Source organism: Callithrix jacchus, chromosome 20 (assembly GCF_049354715.1).
Source record: "Callithrix jacchus isolate 240 chromosome 20, calJac240_pri, whole genome shotgun sequence".
NCBI classification, from domain to species: domain Eukaryota; kingdom Metazoa; phylum Chordata; class Mammalia; order Primates; family Cebidae; genus Callithrix; species Callithrix jacchus.
Genome location: NC_133521.1, coordinates 25,672,874 through 25,690,020, shown reverse-complemented (window position 1 = coordinate 25,690,020; position 17,147 = coordinate 25,672,874). Strand labels below are relative to the sequence as shown.

General features: G+C 37.5%; 1 protein-coding gene across 10 annotated transcripts in view; it reads right to left on the bottom strand.

Annotated features, from left to right (window-relative positions):
- The window catches only part of NFATC3 (nuclear factor of activated T cells 3), a 160,089-nt gene that overhangs the window by 86,041 nt on the left and 56,901 nt on the right, over window positions 1-17,147 (bottom strand). The gene's annotated exons all lie outside the window — the stretch shown is intronic.

Below are 17,147 nucleotides of genomic sequence, written 5' to 3'. Positions count from 1 at the left end.
TTTTCCAGAATCTAGAACCTCCAACTTGATTCTCTCAGGGTAAGAAAGGCATTATCAATAGGCTGTATCAAACAAGAAAGAAACATCTGGGAAATTTAATTCCTTTTTATTTAACTTATTTTTTGAGATGTAGTCTTGCCCTGTTGCTCAGGCTGGATTGCAGTGGCACTATAACCTCCACCTTCCAGGTTCAAGTAATTCTCCTACCTCAGCCTCCCAAGTAACTGGAACTACAGGCATGAGTTTTTGTATGTTTACTAGAGACAGGGTTTCACCATTTCGGCCAGGCTGGTCCCAAACTCCTGTCCTCAAGTGATTCACCCACTTCAGTCACCTAAGGTGCTAGGTTATAGGCATAAACCACCGTACACAGCCTTAACTCCTTCTTTTACAGGCTTTTTATCCAATCTTCTTGTTTTCAGTCTCACCTCACATCCCACTTTCAGAGATACCTAGTACCTCAAATTTCTGAGCCTTTCCAGAGTTCTTAGATGCAAAATGACTTGTGCTACCTATTAGTTCTTTCTCCACTGCCAACAGGCTTAAGCTACAGCTGTCTTATGTTTAGTGAAAGTCAGTATGTGTTCAGCTTATTATGTTTAACTAGAAGTTTTCATTTTCTGTAAATATTAGTCAAGAAATCAGTATTTTCATGTGATTTTTTTTTACATATTTTAGTGTAAAGTTAATAAATTTTAAAGCTTTAAATGGAAACTATTCCATAAAAATATAAAATGCCAATATGATCACAATAACAAAAATAAAGCCTATTAATAAATCAATAACTAAAAATAAAGTGGAAAAATGTGGGCATATATTTTATGTGTATCTGTGCAAAAACAAATTTTAGCCATTATTCTTTTGTTGTATGTGGCGGCAGATGGGATAAGTAATAATACCACATGAGATTGATCCAGATTTATACACAGAAGTGAAAATATGAAGGTAGAGAGTGGCTATAGTTCATTGTATCTTAGAACTCCTGTGAACTATATATGTTTTTATTTCAGTTCACAGATAAAGAATTTGAAGCTAACTTTGATTAGGGAACTTCCTCGAATTCATAGCTATTAAGTGATTCATCATTCCTTTCTGGTATACCTGTTGCTCTTTCATGTTTAATCATAAATTTAACAAATTATTCTACATGACCAACTGTTCACCTAGTAGAGAAATAAACAGCAACAACTTTACCACTTGCCTGTGAGTACTGTGAAGAAGACAGTATCCATCTTGTTATCTCCAGAGTCTAGCAGAGCGCCTAGCACATTACGCGCATTCAATCATTGTTGAATGAATAAATTTTAGAATAATAAAGTACAATTTGGCCGAGCAAAATAACTCATAACTCATGTCATCAATACATTATTTTTAAAAGAATTATAGGCAATTTGTTGTTTTTTTTTTTTTTTTTTCAGAGACAGGGTCTTGCTATGTTGCCCAGGCTGGAGTGCAGTGGCTATTCAGCACAGGAGTGCTCTGTTTCCAACCTGGGCTGGTTCACCCCTCCCCAGACAACCTGGTCATCCTCCACTCCTGGTAGGTCACCATACTGATGCTGAACTTAGTGTGGACACCGATTGGCATAGCACACTACAGCCCAGAATGCCTGGGCTCAAGCAATCCTCCCACCTCAGGCTCCCGAGCAGCTGGGACTACAGGCACGAGCCACCAAGCCCAGCAGCAATTTGCTTTTATATAGAGAAAGAAAAAACAAAAACTAACAAAAAAATTATAGGCATTAAAGTAGCTGGTCAAAATAAAGTAGTTAAATCTAAAACAGAGAGTATAAATTAAAAATTTTGCTATTACCTATTAAGTTATTCAAATATCATATAACATACTGGCAAATACTCTATACCAAAGAATCCTAGTCATATTAGATGGCTGACAGGTATATCAGCTTGGCAAAGTCATAAGCCACTTGCTTTTTATACTTTGATAAAATAAAGTGATGTTGGAAGAAGGTAATCATGCATATAAGATTTCAAAGGGAATATATTTCATAACACATATTTTGGCCAACATTTGCTCCAGATGTATATGTAATACCATAGCATTAGAAAAATAGGGCTATGCCTTTCTGAGAGATTTTTTAAAAGATCAAATGAACTAATTAGACTATTGTCCCATCTGATTTCCAGAGAAGCATTTATGTTGTAGGCAATAAGTAAATTACTTCTACTGTTAACACTAGTCTCTATAAACTTTCACTAGTATCAATATAATTCTCTTCAGTCCACCCTCTGCTTCACAGAAGAAAGTAAGCCAAGTTGTTTGTTATGTTTCTGTATCGTTTCCACAGCAAAGGTCTGTGCCTGCTTAATTTAACCAAAGCTGGAGGGTTAAAGCCTGAAGGTCACTACAGGACAGACAACAGCAACTTCAATAAGAGCAGTTCTATTAGCAGCTAACTAGTTGGGGGGATGGGATCTAAATATACTAGACCCATGACAACACACTGTAGAAATACTAAAAATACAAAATAAATTTCTATAATATAAATTGCTTAAAACAAAAAGTATGATTAAAAATGAAAAAATAATACAAACTTCATTTTTCAAATTTCAGTAACTTTTGGGGTAAGAGTCAAAATATGTATGCCTTAATAAAACTTATCACTGTATAATATATAAGCTTTTTTTTTAAAAAAAAAAACTCTTTTATTCTTTTTTTTTCTTTTGGGAAACAAGGACTTGCTATGTTGCCCAGGCTGGCCTTGAACTCCTGGGCTAAAGTAGTGATCCTCCTGCCTCAGTTTCCCAAGTAACTGGGATTACAGAATCACACCACTACACCTGGCTAAAACTTTTATTCTTAAATAATTAGACTCATAGGAAGTTGCAAAAATAGTATGTATATATATTATAGGTTGAATATCCCTAATCTGAAAATCCAAAATGCTCCACAATTGGAAACTTTCTGAGCACTAATATGACACTCAAAGTAAATGCTCACTGGAACATTCTGGAATTCAAATTTTTGAATCAGGGATGCTTGACCAGTATGTATTCTGGAAATATTCCAAAATCTGAAAAAATCCAAAATCCAAGACACTTCTGACTTCTGGTCCCAAGTATACAAGGGATACTATAGTCCCATGTATCCTGCACCTACAGTACATATACCCACAATACTGAACTATTGCTAGTACAGTATTAAAACCAGGACATTGACATTGGTATAATACTGCTAACTAGACTACAGATCTTATTTAGTTACCATTGTTCTACATGCATTCACATTTGTATGTGTGTATAGTTTTATGCAATTTTATCCCATATATAGATTCAAGTTAACTACTACCACAGTCAAGATATGAAGAAATTATCTTGGGCCATCCCTTCATATTTGCACCCCTGAATCTGATCCTGTTTCCTGGCACCGATCTATTCTCCATCTCTACAGTTCTGTCATTTTGAAAAGTATTATATAAATGGAATCATATAGTATATTGGCTTTTTTCCACTCAGCATAATTCCATGGATAACTGTCCAAGTTGTTGCATGTATCAATAGTTTATTCTCTTTGATTGCTGAGTGGTAGTACATTGTATGGATACACCAGAGTTTATTCATGTATTTAGTTTGTTTCTAATCTTGGGCTACTAAAAATAAAGTGTGGCAGGGCATGAAAACTCACACCTCTAATCTCAGCACTTTGGGGGGCTGAAGTAGATGAATTGCTTGAGCTCAGGAGTTCAAAACCAGCCTGCCTGGGCAAGTTGGTGAAATCCCATCTCTACAAAAACCCATAAAAATAGTTGCGCATGGTGGCGCACACCTGTAGTCCCAGCTACTGGGAAGACTGAGATGGGAGGATCGCTTGGGCCCGGAGCTCTGAGGTTGCAGTGAGATGAGATGGTATCACTGCACTCCAGCCTGGGTGACCTGCGATCTGCAGATCCAGACCCTGTCACCCTCCCCACCCAAAAAAAAGACAGAAAAAGAAAAGTTGTTAGGCCAGGCATTGTGGTTCAAGCTTGTGATCCCAGGGCTTAGGGAAGCCAAGATCACTTGAGGTTAGGAGTTGCAGACCACCCTGGGCAACATAGTGAGACTGCTGTCTCTACAAAACAATTTTTAAAAATGAAGTTGAGGCTAGGTGCAGTGGCTCAAGCCTGTAATCCCAGTACTTTGGGAGGCCAAGGTGGGTGGGTCACTTGAGCTTAGGCATTCAAGATCAGCCTGAGCAACATGGTGAAACACTACACACACACACACACACACACACACACACACACACACACACACACACAAAATGATGATACATAGTTGTTATGAATATATTAGTATACTTGCTATTGTGTAAACACAAATTGTTATTTTTCTGTTATAAATGCCTAAGAATGAGATTGGTGAGCATATGGGAAGTTTAGTTTTTTAAGAGCCTAACAAACTATATTCCAGAGTGGCTGTATCATTTTAACTCCCACTAGCAGTTTATGAAGCATCCAGTTTCTGTACATCCTTGACAGCATTTAGTATTCTATTTTAAAACAAAAAAAGAAAAAAACACAAAACAGAAAAAAGTATTCTATTTTTTATTTTAGCTGCATTGTGGTTTTAATTTACATTTCCCTAATGGCTGGTGAGAGGGGACATCTTTTCACATGCCTATTTGCTTTCTTATCACCTCTTTGGTGAAATGTTTGTTCATGTCCTTGGCATATTTTCTAACTGAAGTGTGTTTATTGTTGAGTTTTGAGAGTTCTTTATACATTCTAGATACAAGATCTTTGACAGATATGTGGTTTGTTTTCTCCCTGTCTGTAGCTTGTCTTTTCATCCATTTAATAGCATCTTTCACAGAGCTAAAGTTTTTAATTTTGATGAAATCCAATTTATCAATTTTTTTTCTTTTAGGTATGGTGCTTTTGGTATTATATCTAGAGATCTGTGTTTAGCCTGAGGTCTTAAAGTTTTCTCCTGTTTCCTTCTAAAAGTTTTATAGTTTTATACTTTACTTTTATGTTATTTCATTTTTTTGACACGGAGTCTCACTCTGTTGCCCAGGTTGGAGCGCAGTTGCACAATCTAGGCTCAATGCAACCTCTACCTCCCAGGTTCAAGCACTTCTCCTACCTCAGCCTCCCGATTAGTAGGGATTACAGGCACCTGCCACCACGCTCAGCTAATTTTTTTTTTTTTGGTAGACAGAATTTCACCATGTTAGCCAGGCTGGTTTCTAACTCCTCCTGGTTTCAAGTGATCCACCCAACTCAGCCTCCCAGTGTTGGGATTACAGGCATGAGCCACTGCGCCCATCCGACTCCTAGATTTGACAAATGAATTCAGTAGCCTCAGGTTACAAAAGCAATGTACACAAATTGGTAGCACTGCTAAATACCACCACCAAACACCAAACTAACAATCAAATCAAGAACTCAATCCCTTTTACAATAGCTACAACAAAAATAATAAAATACCCAGGAGTATACTTATACAAGGAGGGGAAAGATCTCTACAAGAACAGCTACAAAACACTGCTGAAAAAAATCACAGGTGACACAAACAAATGAAAACACATCCCATGCTCACAGACTGGAAGACTCAATATTGGGAAAATGACCGCACTACCCAAGGCAATCTACAGATTCACCACAATTCCTATCAAAAATACTAGCATTATCTTTCACAGAATTAGAAAAAAAAATCCTAAACTTTGTATGGAACCAAAAAATGGGTCTGCATAGCCAAAGCAATCCTAAGCAAAAAGAACAAATCCGGAAGCATCACATTATCTGACTTCAAATTACACTGCAATGCTATAGTAACCAAAAGAGCATAGTGCTGGTATAAAAGCAGATATAGATTAACAGAACAGAATAGAGAACCTAGGAATAAAGCCAACTATTTAAAACCAACTGATCTTTGACAAAGCATACAAAAACATAAATTGAAGAAAGGATTCCCTATTCAAACGGTTTCTGGGAAAACAGGACAGCCACACATAGAAGAATGAAACTGGATTTCTATCTCTCACCATATATAAAAATCAACTTAAGATGGATTAAACACTTAAATCTAAGACCTGAAACCATAAAAATTCTAGAGGAAAACCTAGGAAAAACTTCTGGGCATTAGCCTAGGCAAATAATTAATGATTAAGACCCCAAAAACAAATGCAATAAAACCAAAAATAAATAAATGGGGCCTAATTAAACTAAAAGCCTTCTGCACTGCAAAAGAAATAATCATTGCAGTAAACAAACAGCCCATAGAATGGGAGAAAATATTTGCAAACTATATATTCAACAAAGGACTAATATCCAGAATCTACAAGGAACTCAAACAATCAGCAAGAAAAAAACAACCCCATCAAAAAGTAGGCAAGGCCAGGTGCGGTGGCTCACACCTGTAATCCCAGTACTTTGGGAGGCCGAGGTGGACAGATCATGAGGTCAGGAGATCAAAATCATCCTGGCCAACATGGTGAAACCCCATCTCTACTAAAAATACAAAAAAAAAAAAAAATTAGCTGGGTGTGGTGGCAAACACCTGTAGTCCTAGCTACTCAGGAGGCTGAGGTAGGAGAATTGCTTGAACCCAGGAGGCAGAGATTGCAGTGAGCCAAGATTGCACCACTGCACTACAGCCTGGGTGACAGTATGAGACTCAGTCTCAAAAAAAAAAAAGTAGGCAAATGACTTGAACAGACACTTCTCAAAAGAATAAATACAAATAAGCCACAAACATATGAAAACATGCTCAGCATCACTAATCATCAGGGAAATGCAAATTAAAAACATAATGAGATACCACCTTCCTTCTGCCAGAATGGCCATTATTAAAAAGTCAAGAAAACAACAGATGTTGGCATTGATATGGTGAAAAGGGCACACGTGTACACTGATGGTAAGAATGTAAATTAATACAACCATTATAGAAAACAGTATAGAGATTTCTCAAAGAACTAAAAGTAGATCTACCATTCAATCTGGCAATCCCACTACTGGGTATTCACCCAAAGGAAAAGAAGTCAATATATCAAAAAGACTCCTGCACACATACATTTATCACAGCAAAATTCACAACTGCAAAGACATGGAACCAACCCTAAACGCCCATCAACCACTGAGTAGATGAAGAAAATGTGGTATATCTACAACATGGACTACTACTCAGCCATAAAAAGAATGAAATAATGTCTTCTGCAGCAACTTGGATGGTGCTGAAGGCCGTTATTCAAAGTCAAGTAACTCAGGAATGGAAAACCAAATAGCACTGGAGATTCAATATGCTTTCACTTTTAAGTGGGAGCTAAGCTATGGGTAAACAAAGGCATATAGAGTGGTATAATGGAAATTATAGACTCAGAAGAGGGGAGAATAACGGGGGGTGAGGGACAGAAAACTACATATTGGGTACAACATACACTACTTAGATGAGAAGTGCACTGAAATCTCAGATTTCACCACTATACAATTCATCCGTGTAACAAAAAAACACTTGTACCCCAAAAGCTACTGAAATAAAATGTATAAATAATTCATTAATATATTCTAGTCTCTCTGTCTTACGGACTTCTAAACCAGCACTGCCCAAGAGAACTTTCTGCAGTGACGAAAATACTTTTTTTTAACATTTCAATAAGCTTTTGGGTAAAATATATCTGAATTTAAAAAAAAAACACATGATCCATTTTGTATTAATTTTTATAAGATAGAAGGTTTAGGTCAAGGGTTATTTTCTTGCCTATGGATATCCAGTTGCTCTGGCATCCTCTGTTCAAAAGAAAATGAAAACAGTATGCACGTGGCTACTAAGCCTTGGAATGTTGTCAATGCAATTGAACTAAACTTTTAATTTCAGTTAATTTAAATTGACATAGTTACGTGTGGCTAGGGGCTTCTGGATTCCACTTTTGGACAGTGCAGCTCTAAACCCTTCCCTCTACTTAATACTTTTCCCTCCTTAGTATCTACCTTTTCCCTAGAATGTCTGCTTATTAATTAGCTAGAAACTATCTTCAAATAAGAAGTCCCTTTTCTGGCCAGGCGCAGTGGCTCATGCCAGTAATCCCAGCACCTTGGAAGGCCAAGGCAGGCAGATCACCTGAGGCCAGGAGCTCCGAGACCAGATGGGCCAACAGGGTAAAACCTCGTCTCTACTAAAAATACAAAAAAACTAGTCAGGCATGGTGGCATGCACCTTGAAGTCCCAACTAATGAGGAGGCTAAGAATTGCTTGAACCTGGGAGGCAGAGGTTGCAGTGAGCCAAGATTGCATCACTGTACTCCAGCCTGAGTGACAGAGTGAAATTCTGTCTAAAAATAATAATAATAATAATAATTAAAAAATAAAAGTCCCTTTCTTGAGGAAATAAAAAATAAGTGCCTGATTCAACTCCATCAAATTTTAGGTCTCTATTTGCTCTCATAAAGATCTGAATTTCTTCCACCAATCCTTTATCATACTTCATTGGTACTATCTTACTTGCAAGTCTCAATGGACAATAAAATTCATGGGAGTAGGCAACATGTCTGATTTCCCTCAGTGGATTCCCAGCTACACTAGCAAACTGCTTTGAAGGTATTAAGTATTTGGTGACCATATTAATCAATAAGATAACTTATTTTGAAGAAAAGAAAAAGTTAACTTGTCAGTTGGCTATAAGGTAGGTGGTATTTTCCAATAGCACCACAGCTTGGATTCCTTCATAATTTCAGAAAATATCTATTTCAGAAATTTCTTAGCTCTCTTGAAATTGTCCTTTGCAGAATAACAGGAATATCATTATAACATGTTTAAGTACCCTTCTGAGTTCCATTTTCACATATCACTAGCTCATTAATTCACAACTCCTTAAAATATCAATAAAAACCTAGCTGAATTCTAGGATGCCAATGTAGGTATCTTACTCTGCCACATATTCTTCATCAGGGTTGAAGTGTTGGTCAAACTGCTCAAAGAAACCTAAGTAATAATACTAGCTAACTTTTACTGAGCATTTACAATGTGCAAGGTACCACCCCATGTTCCTTACAATGTTTCATTTACTCCTCACAACAGCTCTTAGGTAGATGATATTATGTTATCCTCATTTTATAGAGAAAAAAATCCCACGGTAAAGTTCTCTTCATAATTAACCTCTATTGCATCACATACTAATTTCCTAAATAGCACTTATTATATTCTAATGTTTTATTGTTTTATTTACTCATTTTCTCTATCACTATCAAGTGAGTAAGGCCCTTAAGAGTAGGGGTTTTGTCTGTCTTGTTCATCTCTGCATCCCTAGCACCTATAATATTGTCTATAATGTAGTGAGCAATCAAAAATGAGCAATCAAAAAATACATACTGAATGAGTAAATGGATAGATAGATGAATACATTAAGCAATGAACAATTAAATAAAAGGTCTAGAAAGAAAGGTTAACTTACTTGGCCAAGAATACAGTGAAACCCAGGATTCAACCTAAACAGTCTGGGTCTAGAGCCCATATTAGTGACTTAGCCATGATTTATTCCTTTGTGGAGCATGTGGCAGAGAAGGCAAGCTAACCATCAAAAATTTAAGTATAGTGTTCTACATTATACTAGAGAATACAGAGTTTTCCTGAGGAAAAGCTGCCTCCCACCCACTCCCGGGACTACTTTTCCCGGTACTTCTACATTTAAGTAGGGCCATGTGACTACTTCTGGCCAAAAAACTGTAAGTGGTCATTACTGATAGTAATTTCCAGGTTAGTATTAAGTATATTGAGTGCTTTCCTTATACTTTCTTCTTTCCCAGAGACAGAAGAAGCTGTGCATCAAAGACAGCATCAAAAGATGAACATATCTTGGATTCCTGAATAACAATTTGAAAGAAAATGCAAAATAAACTTTTTTTGGGGGGCGGGGTCTTAAGCCACAAAGTTTGGGGATTAAATGAGTTATAGTAGTTAGGCTACCATATTAATCCAAGGAAGGAGAGCTTGAATTATAATAATAGTAAACGAGCATTAACAGTTTTATCGGGGCCAGGCACGGTGGCTTACACTTATAATCCCAGCAATTTGGGAATCTAAGGGGGGGTGCATCACTTGAGGTCAGGAGTTCGAGACTAGCCTGGCCAACACAATGAAACCCTATCTCTACTAAAAATATAAAAATTAGCTGGATGTGTTGGCAAGTACCTATAATCCCAGCTACTTGGGAGGCTGTGGCAGGAGAATCACTTAAACCCAGGAGGCAGGGGTTGCAGTGAACTAAGATTGCACTACTGCACGTTAGCCTGGGCAACAGAGCAAGGCTCCGTCTCAAAGGAAAAAAAAAAAAAGATTTTCAACAAGGGCTATAAAGATAGTAGAAAGAGTATTTGACTTTAAGTCAAAGACCAGGCTTTCTAAGAGTTTATCTGGAGAATTAAATGAGATAAGATGAAAGTGCTTTAGAAAATGAAACATACTAAGAAATTATGAGATAACTACAGTGTAAGAAGAAATATGGTACAGTGGAAAGAGAAACAGCAGAGTCAAAAGACCTGGGCTTAAGATTTCTCTGCCGATTATAATATACATAACCTCAGGTGACCTGTAAAATGTAGAGTCATGAGCTACATACAGTGACAGACCATATGCAATAGTGGTCCCAAATATCTTACCAATAAGTGCAGAATAGTACAAAAAAAAAAGAGAAAAGAAAAATAAATAAATAGTGGTCTCATAGGTAACAACGGAGCTGAAAAATTCCTATTGCCTGGTGACATCTTGATGTTCCTGACCCTGTTAAGGCCTAGGTTAATGTGTGTGTTTGTGTCAGCATTTTAGACAAAAAAGTTTTAAAAAGTAAAAAAAATTAAAAAATTTTGAACATAGAAAAAAGTTTATGGAATAAGGATATAAAGAAATAAAATACCCTTGTAGAGCCGTATAATATGTCTGTATTTTAAGCTAAGCATTATTACAAAAGACAATAGACTTTTTAAAAATTAACAACTTATAAAGCAATTCTCCTGCCTCATCTCCCCAAGTAGCTGAGATTATAGGCATGTGCCATCATGCCCAGCTAATTTTTTTATTTTTAGTAGAGACAGGTTTTACCATGTTGGCCAGGCTGGTCTCGAACTCCTGGACTCAAGTGATCCACCTGCCTCAGCCTTCCACTGCGCCCCACCACAATAAATTTTTGTTAACTGTATTCATCCTACAGTGCTACACAAGACTTATTCTTCCTCTCTAGCTATAATTTTGTATCCACTGACCAACTTTTCTTCATCCTTACCTCCAGCAACCCTTTCTCAGCCTCTGATAACCAAAATTCTGTTTCTGTGAGTTCAAATTTTTTAGCCCCTTCATATACGTGAGAACATGCATTATTTATCTTTCTGTGCCTGACTTATTTAATATAATGTCCTCCAGGTTCATCCATGTTGCCACAAATGACAGGATTTCATTCTTTTTTATACCTGAATGGTATTGAGCGTGTATATATGTCACATTTTCTTTATTCATTCATCAGTTGATGGACATTTAGATTGATTCCATATCTTGGCTACTGTGATCTCTTCATTTCTCTTTTTTTTTTTTGAGACAGTCTTGTTCTGTCACCCAGGCTGGAGTGCAGTGGCGTGATCTCGGCTCACTGCAACCTCCATCTCCTGGGTTCAAGCAATTCTCTTCCTTAGCCTCCCAAGAAGCTGGGATTACAGGTGCTTGCCACCATGTCCAGCTAATTTTTGCATTTTTAGTAGAGATGGGGTTTCATCATCTTGGCCAGGCTGCTCTTGAACTCCTGACCTTGTGATCCACCCGCCTCGGCCTCCCAAAGTGCTGGCATTACAGGCATAAGCCACCGTGCCCAGTCAATCTCTTCAATATACTGATTTCCTTCCCTGTGGATGAATTCCCAACAGCAGAATTGCTGGATCATATGGCAGTTCTATTTTCAAATTTTTGAGCAATCTTTAGACTGTTTTCCATCATGGCTATACTAATTTACATTCCCACTAGCAGTGTAAAGGATCTTTTATTCTTTTATTCTTGAGGGTTTTTCCTTGACTTATTACTCTTCCTGAAGGATGAAAGTATGTGTGGGTTAGCAGCTCTGCTATATACTACAATAGAATCTCTTCTACTTCACATTCCTCACCCTATCCCACCCTCCATCCTCTACCACTCTTTGAAGTTAATGTGTTCTTCTTTGCTTGTTTGGGTGTTACCAGATTTTTGGCTGTTTCCTCACATCCTACACACATACATTTTGTTTATTTTGTTATTGACTGGGGGAAGATTGTGATACTATTTCATTTTACTGTCTATCTAAAAGTTATTTCTCTAACATCAAGGAAAAAATAAGTAGTCCATATTACAGCAGGTCATTTAAAAGAGAAAATGGAACTGATGTCTGATTCTAGATACTCCATAATATTTGCAGAGTTGTGCAATGCACTATACAGTATATGCCCACTTCTGAGACCATATTTTTTCCCAGTAACAGAGGTGGTAGATTTCTCCACTATTCTGAGGATTTTTAATTATCAGAAAGAGAGAGAAAAAGGCATCAGTTATTTCAGACTGGTCTGAGCCTCACACGTAACATGGTATGTTTAGGCTGGGCGGGGTGGCTCTCACATGTAATCCCAGCACCCAGGGAGACTAAGACAAGAGGACTGCTTGACCCCAGGAGTTCAAGACCAAATTGGGCAACACACCAGGTAAGACCCTGTTTTTTCTTAAAAAAAAAAAAAAAGGGGGCCTTGATTGTGCTCGGTATGTGCTAGCTTGTTTCTTTTAAAAATTTGTTTTGGCTTTTAAAAGTTTAATGCTGGGATTACAGGGTGGCTCACGCCTGTAATCCCAGCATTTTGGAAGGCCGAGGTGGGTGGATCACTTGAGGTCAGGAGAGTTTGAGACCGGCCTAGAAAACATGGTAAAACCCTGTCTCTACTAAAATACAAAAAATTAGCTAAGTGTGGTGGTGTGTGCCTGCAGTCCTAGCTACTCAGGAGGCTGAGGCAGGAGAATGACTTGAACCCAGGAGGCAGAGGTTACAGTGAGCCAAGATCAGACCACTGCACTCCAGCCAGGGTAACAGATGAGACTGTCTCAAAAAACAAAAAAACAAATGAAAAGGTTTTGTTGTTGTGTAAGAATGTATCAATAAATACCAAAGACAATCTACAGATTCAATGCAATCTCTATCAAAATACCAATGACATTGTTCACAGAAATAGAAAAAAAAAAATACTAAAATTTGAATTGAACCACCAAAGAAAGACTCCTAAGAGCCAAAGCTTAACTGAATAACAACAACAAAAAAAACAAAATGGAGGCATTATACTACTTGACTTCAAAATATATTACAAAATGACAGTAACCAGAACAACACAGTATTGATATAAAAACAGACACACAGATCCATGGGACAGAATAGAGAGCACAGAAATAAATTCATGTAGTTACAGCTAACTCTTTTTCAACAAAGGTGCTAATAAGAACATACATTGGGGAAAGGATACCCTTTTTGATAAATATGCTGGGAACACTGGATATCCACATCCAGAAGAATGAAATTAGACACCCATCTCTCATCATATAAAAAAAAAAATCAACTCAAAATGGATTAAAGACTTAAATTTAAGATCTAAAACTATAAAACTACTAGAACGTAAGGGAAAAGCTCCATAACATTAATCTAAGCAAAGATTTTATGAGTAATGCTACAAAATCACAGCCAACAAAAATAAAGAAATAGAATTCTATCAACTAAAAAGCTACTATACAGCAAAGGAAATAATCAACAGAATGAGGAGACAACCTGTAGAATGGGAGAAAATATTTGCAAACTATTCGTCCAACAAAGGTCTAATAGTAAGAATGTACAAGGTACTCAAACAACTCAACAGCCAAAGAACCCCAAATAATAGAATTTAAAAGTGGACAAAGGATCTGAAAAGACATTTCTCAAAAGAAGATATATAGATGGCAAACAGGTATATGAAAAAATGCTTAACATCACTAATCATCAGGGAAATACAAATCAAAACCACAATGAGATCATTTCACTCCAGTTAGAATGGCTATTTATCAAATGCGAAAAAAGAAAAATTCTGGTGGGAATGAGGAGAAAATGTAATACTGGTACACTGGTATGGGAATGCAAATGAGTACAGCCATTACAGAAAACAGTATGAAGCTTACTCAAAAAACTAAAAATAGAACTACCATATGATCCAGCAACGGGTATATATACAAAAGAAATGAAATCAGATTAAAAAGATATTTATACTCCTACATTTCTTGCAGCATTATTCATAACAGTCAAGATATGGAACCAAATTAAGTGTTCGTCAATAAGTGAATGGATTTCTAAAATGTGATATATATATACAATGTAATACTATTCCACCACAAGAAGAGAGAAATCAGCCAGGCCTGGCAGCTCACACTTTGGGAGGCCAAGCCAGGAGGATTACTTGAAGCCAGGAGTTTCAAGACCAGCTTGGACAACAAATCAAGACTCTTGTCTCCATAAGAAAATTTAAAAATTAGCCAGATGCAGTGGCATACACCTGCAGTCTCAGCTACTTGGGAGGCTAAGGCAGGAGGATAGCCTGAGCCCAGGAGTTTGAGGCTGCAGTTAGGTATGATCATGCCACTAAACACCAGCCTAAGTAACAGAGCAAGACCCTATCTCTTAAAAAAAGAAGACAGGGAGGGCCAGGGTAGAAGGATCATTTGAGGCCAAGGGTTCAAGAACAGCATGGGCAACACAGCAAAACCTAAGGTAAGCCAAGATTTGAATAACAATTAGAGTCACTTAAGTAAATGACAAAATAAATTGAAAAGGAAATATATACATTTTTCTGGCATGAAGCAAGAATCTCAGAAAGGGAGCATCAAAAGTACTGGCAAAGACTGATAAAGAATATCAACATCCAGACATATTCTGGTTAAGTCAGTCATTTCAAGTATAATGAAATAATTCTTGAAGCAGTAAGTTAGAAAACAAAAAGTCATTTAACAAAAAGAAAATAAAAACTGCTGGTACCAGAAGTTTTAGTCTTCCCGTAAGCAGAGACTCAGCTGTTTTCTCTTTGTTTTTGAAAAGTGCCTTGCTCTGTCACCCAGTCTGGAGTGCAGTGGTGTGATCACAGCTCACTGCAACCTCAAATTCCTGGGCTCAAATGATCCTTCTACCTCAGTCTCTGAAAGAGGTGGGACTACAGGCATATGCTACCGCACTTGGATATTTTTCAATTTTTTTGTAGAAACGGGGTCACTCTCTGCTGCCCAGACTGGAATGCAGTGGCACAGTCATAGCTCACAGCAGCCTCAAACTCCCAGCTCCAGCAATCCTACTGCCTCAGCCTCTAGAGTAGCTGGGACTCCAAGTGTGTGCCACAATGCCCAGCTAATTTTATTTGTTGGCCAGTGTGGTCTCAAACTCCTGGCCTCAAGTGATCCTCTCACCTCAGCATCCCAGCTAGCCAAGTCATTTGGATTACAGACATGAGCCACAGCACCAGTTCTGCTTTTGTTTTCTAAAGAGACAAGCTGCCCAGGCTGGAGTACAGTGGCTGTTTACAGGCACAATCATCATACACTACAGCCCTGAACTCCTCAAGCGATCCTTAAGCATCAGCCTCCCCAGTAGCTGGGACTATAAGCCCACACCATTGTTCCTGGCTCAGTTGTTGTTGTTGCTGTTGTTTTAATCTTTTAAAATTCTTGGCCGGGCGTGGTGGCTCACGCCTATAATCCCAGCACTTTGGGAGGCCGAGGCAGATGGATCATGAGGTCAAGAGATCGAGACCGTCCTGGTCAACGAGGTGAAACCCGTCTCTACTAAAAATACAAAAATTAGCTGGGCATGGTGGTGCACGCCTGGAGTCCCAGCTATTCGGGAGGCTAAGGCAGGAGAATTGCTTGAACCCAGAAGGCGGAGGTTGCAGTGAGCCGAGATCGTGCCATTGCACTCCAGTCTGAGTAACAACAGCGAAACTCCATCTCCAAAAAAAAAAAAATTCTTTCTTTAAATTCTGTTTTTTAACGTTGTTTCTTCTTTTGACCACAGAACATGCATCATTTTTTTTATTAAAGGAAAACTGTTGAAACAAATCATGTACCCTCCCAAAAGACCTGTTCATTTATACACTTGTAAATAATCTGTTTATTGCTGTGAAAACTAAAAAGATATAGAAAACTAAGCAACAAATCTGCTTCCTTTATCAAAATGAAATAAACTCATTTAACAACAAAATATGACTCCTATGAACAAAATGGCAACATTCTAATGTTTTGTTTTCCTGGCATTTCTTAATACAAATAAATAAAAAAACCATCTAAAATGCAAATCTTTATTTGTAAAGAACTATAAAATATGCTCAGATAATAATCATAAAGCATAGCTCATAAAAGAGATGATAATTCATAAATTTGATTTGTTAAAAATCACTTCTGTGTAATTAGTTTTTCCACTACAGTATTCAATAAATACCATTAAGACAAGAGGAAAAAATGTCTATACAGTTCTAAGAGATTGTTATCTACAGTCATTTCTATATTTGAGTATACAAAGGCAACAAACACATTTTCAAACATGAAAGAACCCATGGAACACAGAATCCAAAGCCATCCTCACATAAAAACAAAAAAATTTAATAATGAAATAAATAAAAAAGTAGTAGTGAGCATTAACTCTAACTAGAAATAGAATTAAGGCTAAATAATTGGGGGAGAAGTCAGGGAGGATGTAAATTTGAAAGGAAAAATAGTATAAGCAAGAAAATTCAGGAGGTAGAGGAGAAAAGGGGGAAGAAGTTTAAGAGAGACAATTACCTTACTTTTCAGAGTAGAAGTCAATCCATGCCATTTAAATCTGAAACAATGACTTCAATCTCTCAATAATGTATTTAATCTCTTTTCTTTTTGGAATTTTTTTTTTTGAGACAAGGGCTCGGTCTGTTGCCCAGGCTGGAATGCAGGGGCATGATCATGGCTCACTACAGACAGCCTCAACCTCCCAGGCTCAAATGATAGTCCCACCTGAGCCTCCTGAATAGCTGGGACTACAGGCACACACCACCATGCTCAATTAATTTTTGTATATTTTTAAGAGATTGGGTCTCACTATGTTGTCCAGGCTGGCCTCAAGCAATCCACAAGCCTCACAAATTGCGGGGACTACCAGCATAATCTCTTTCCTTAAAAAATTAG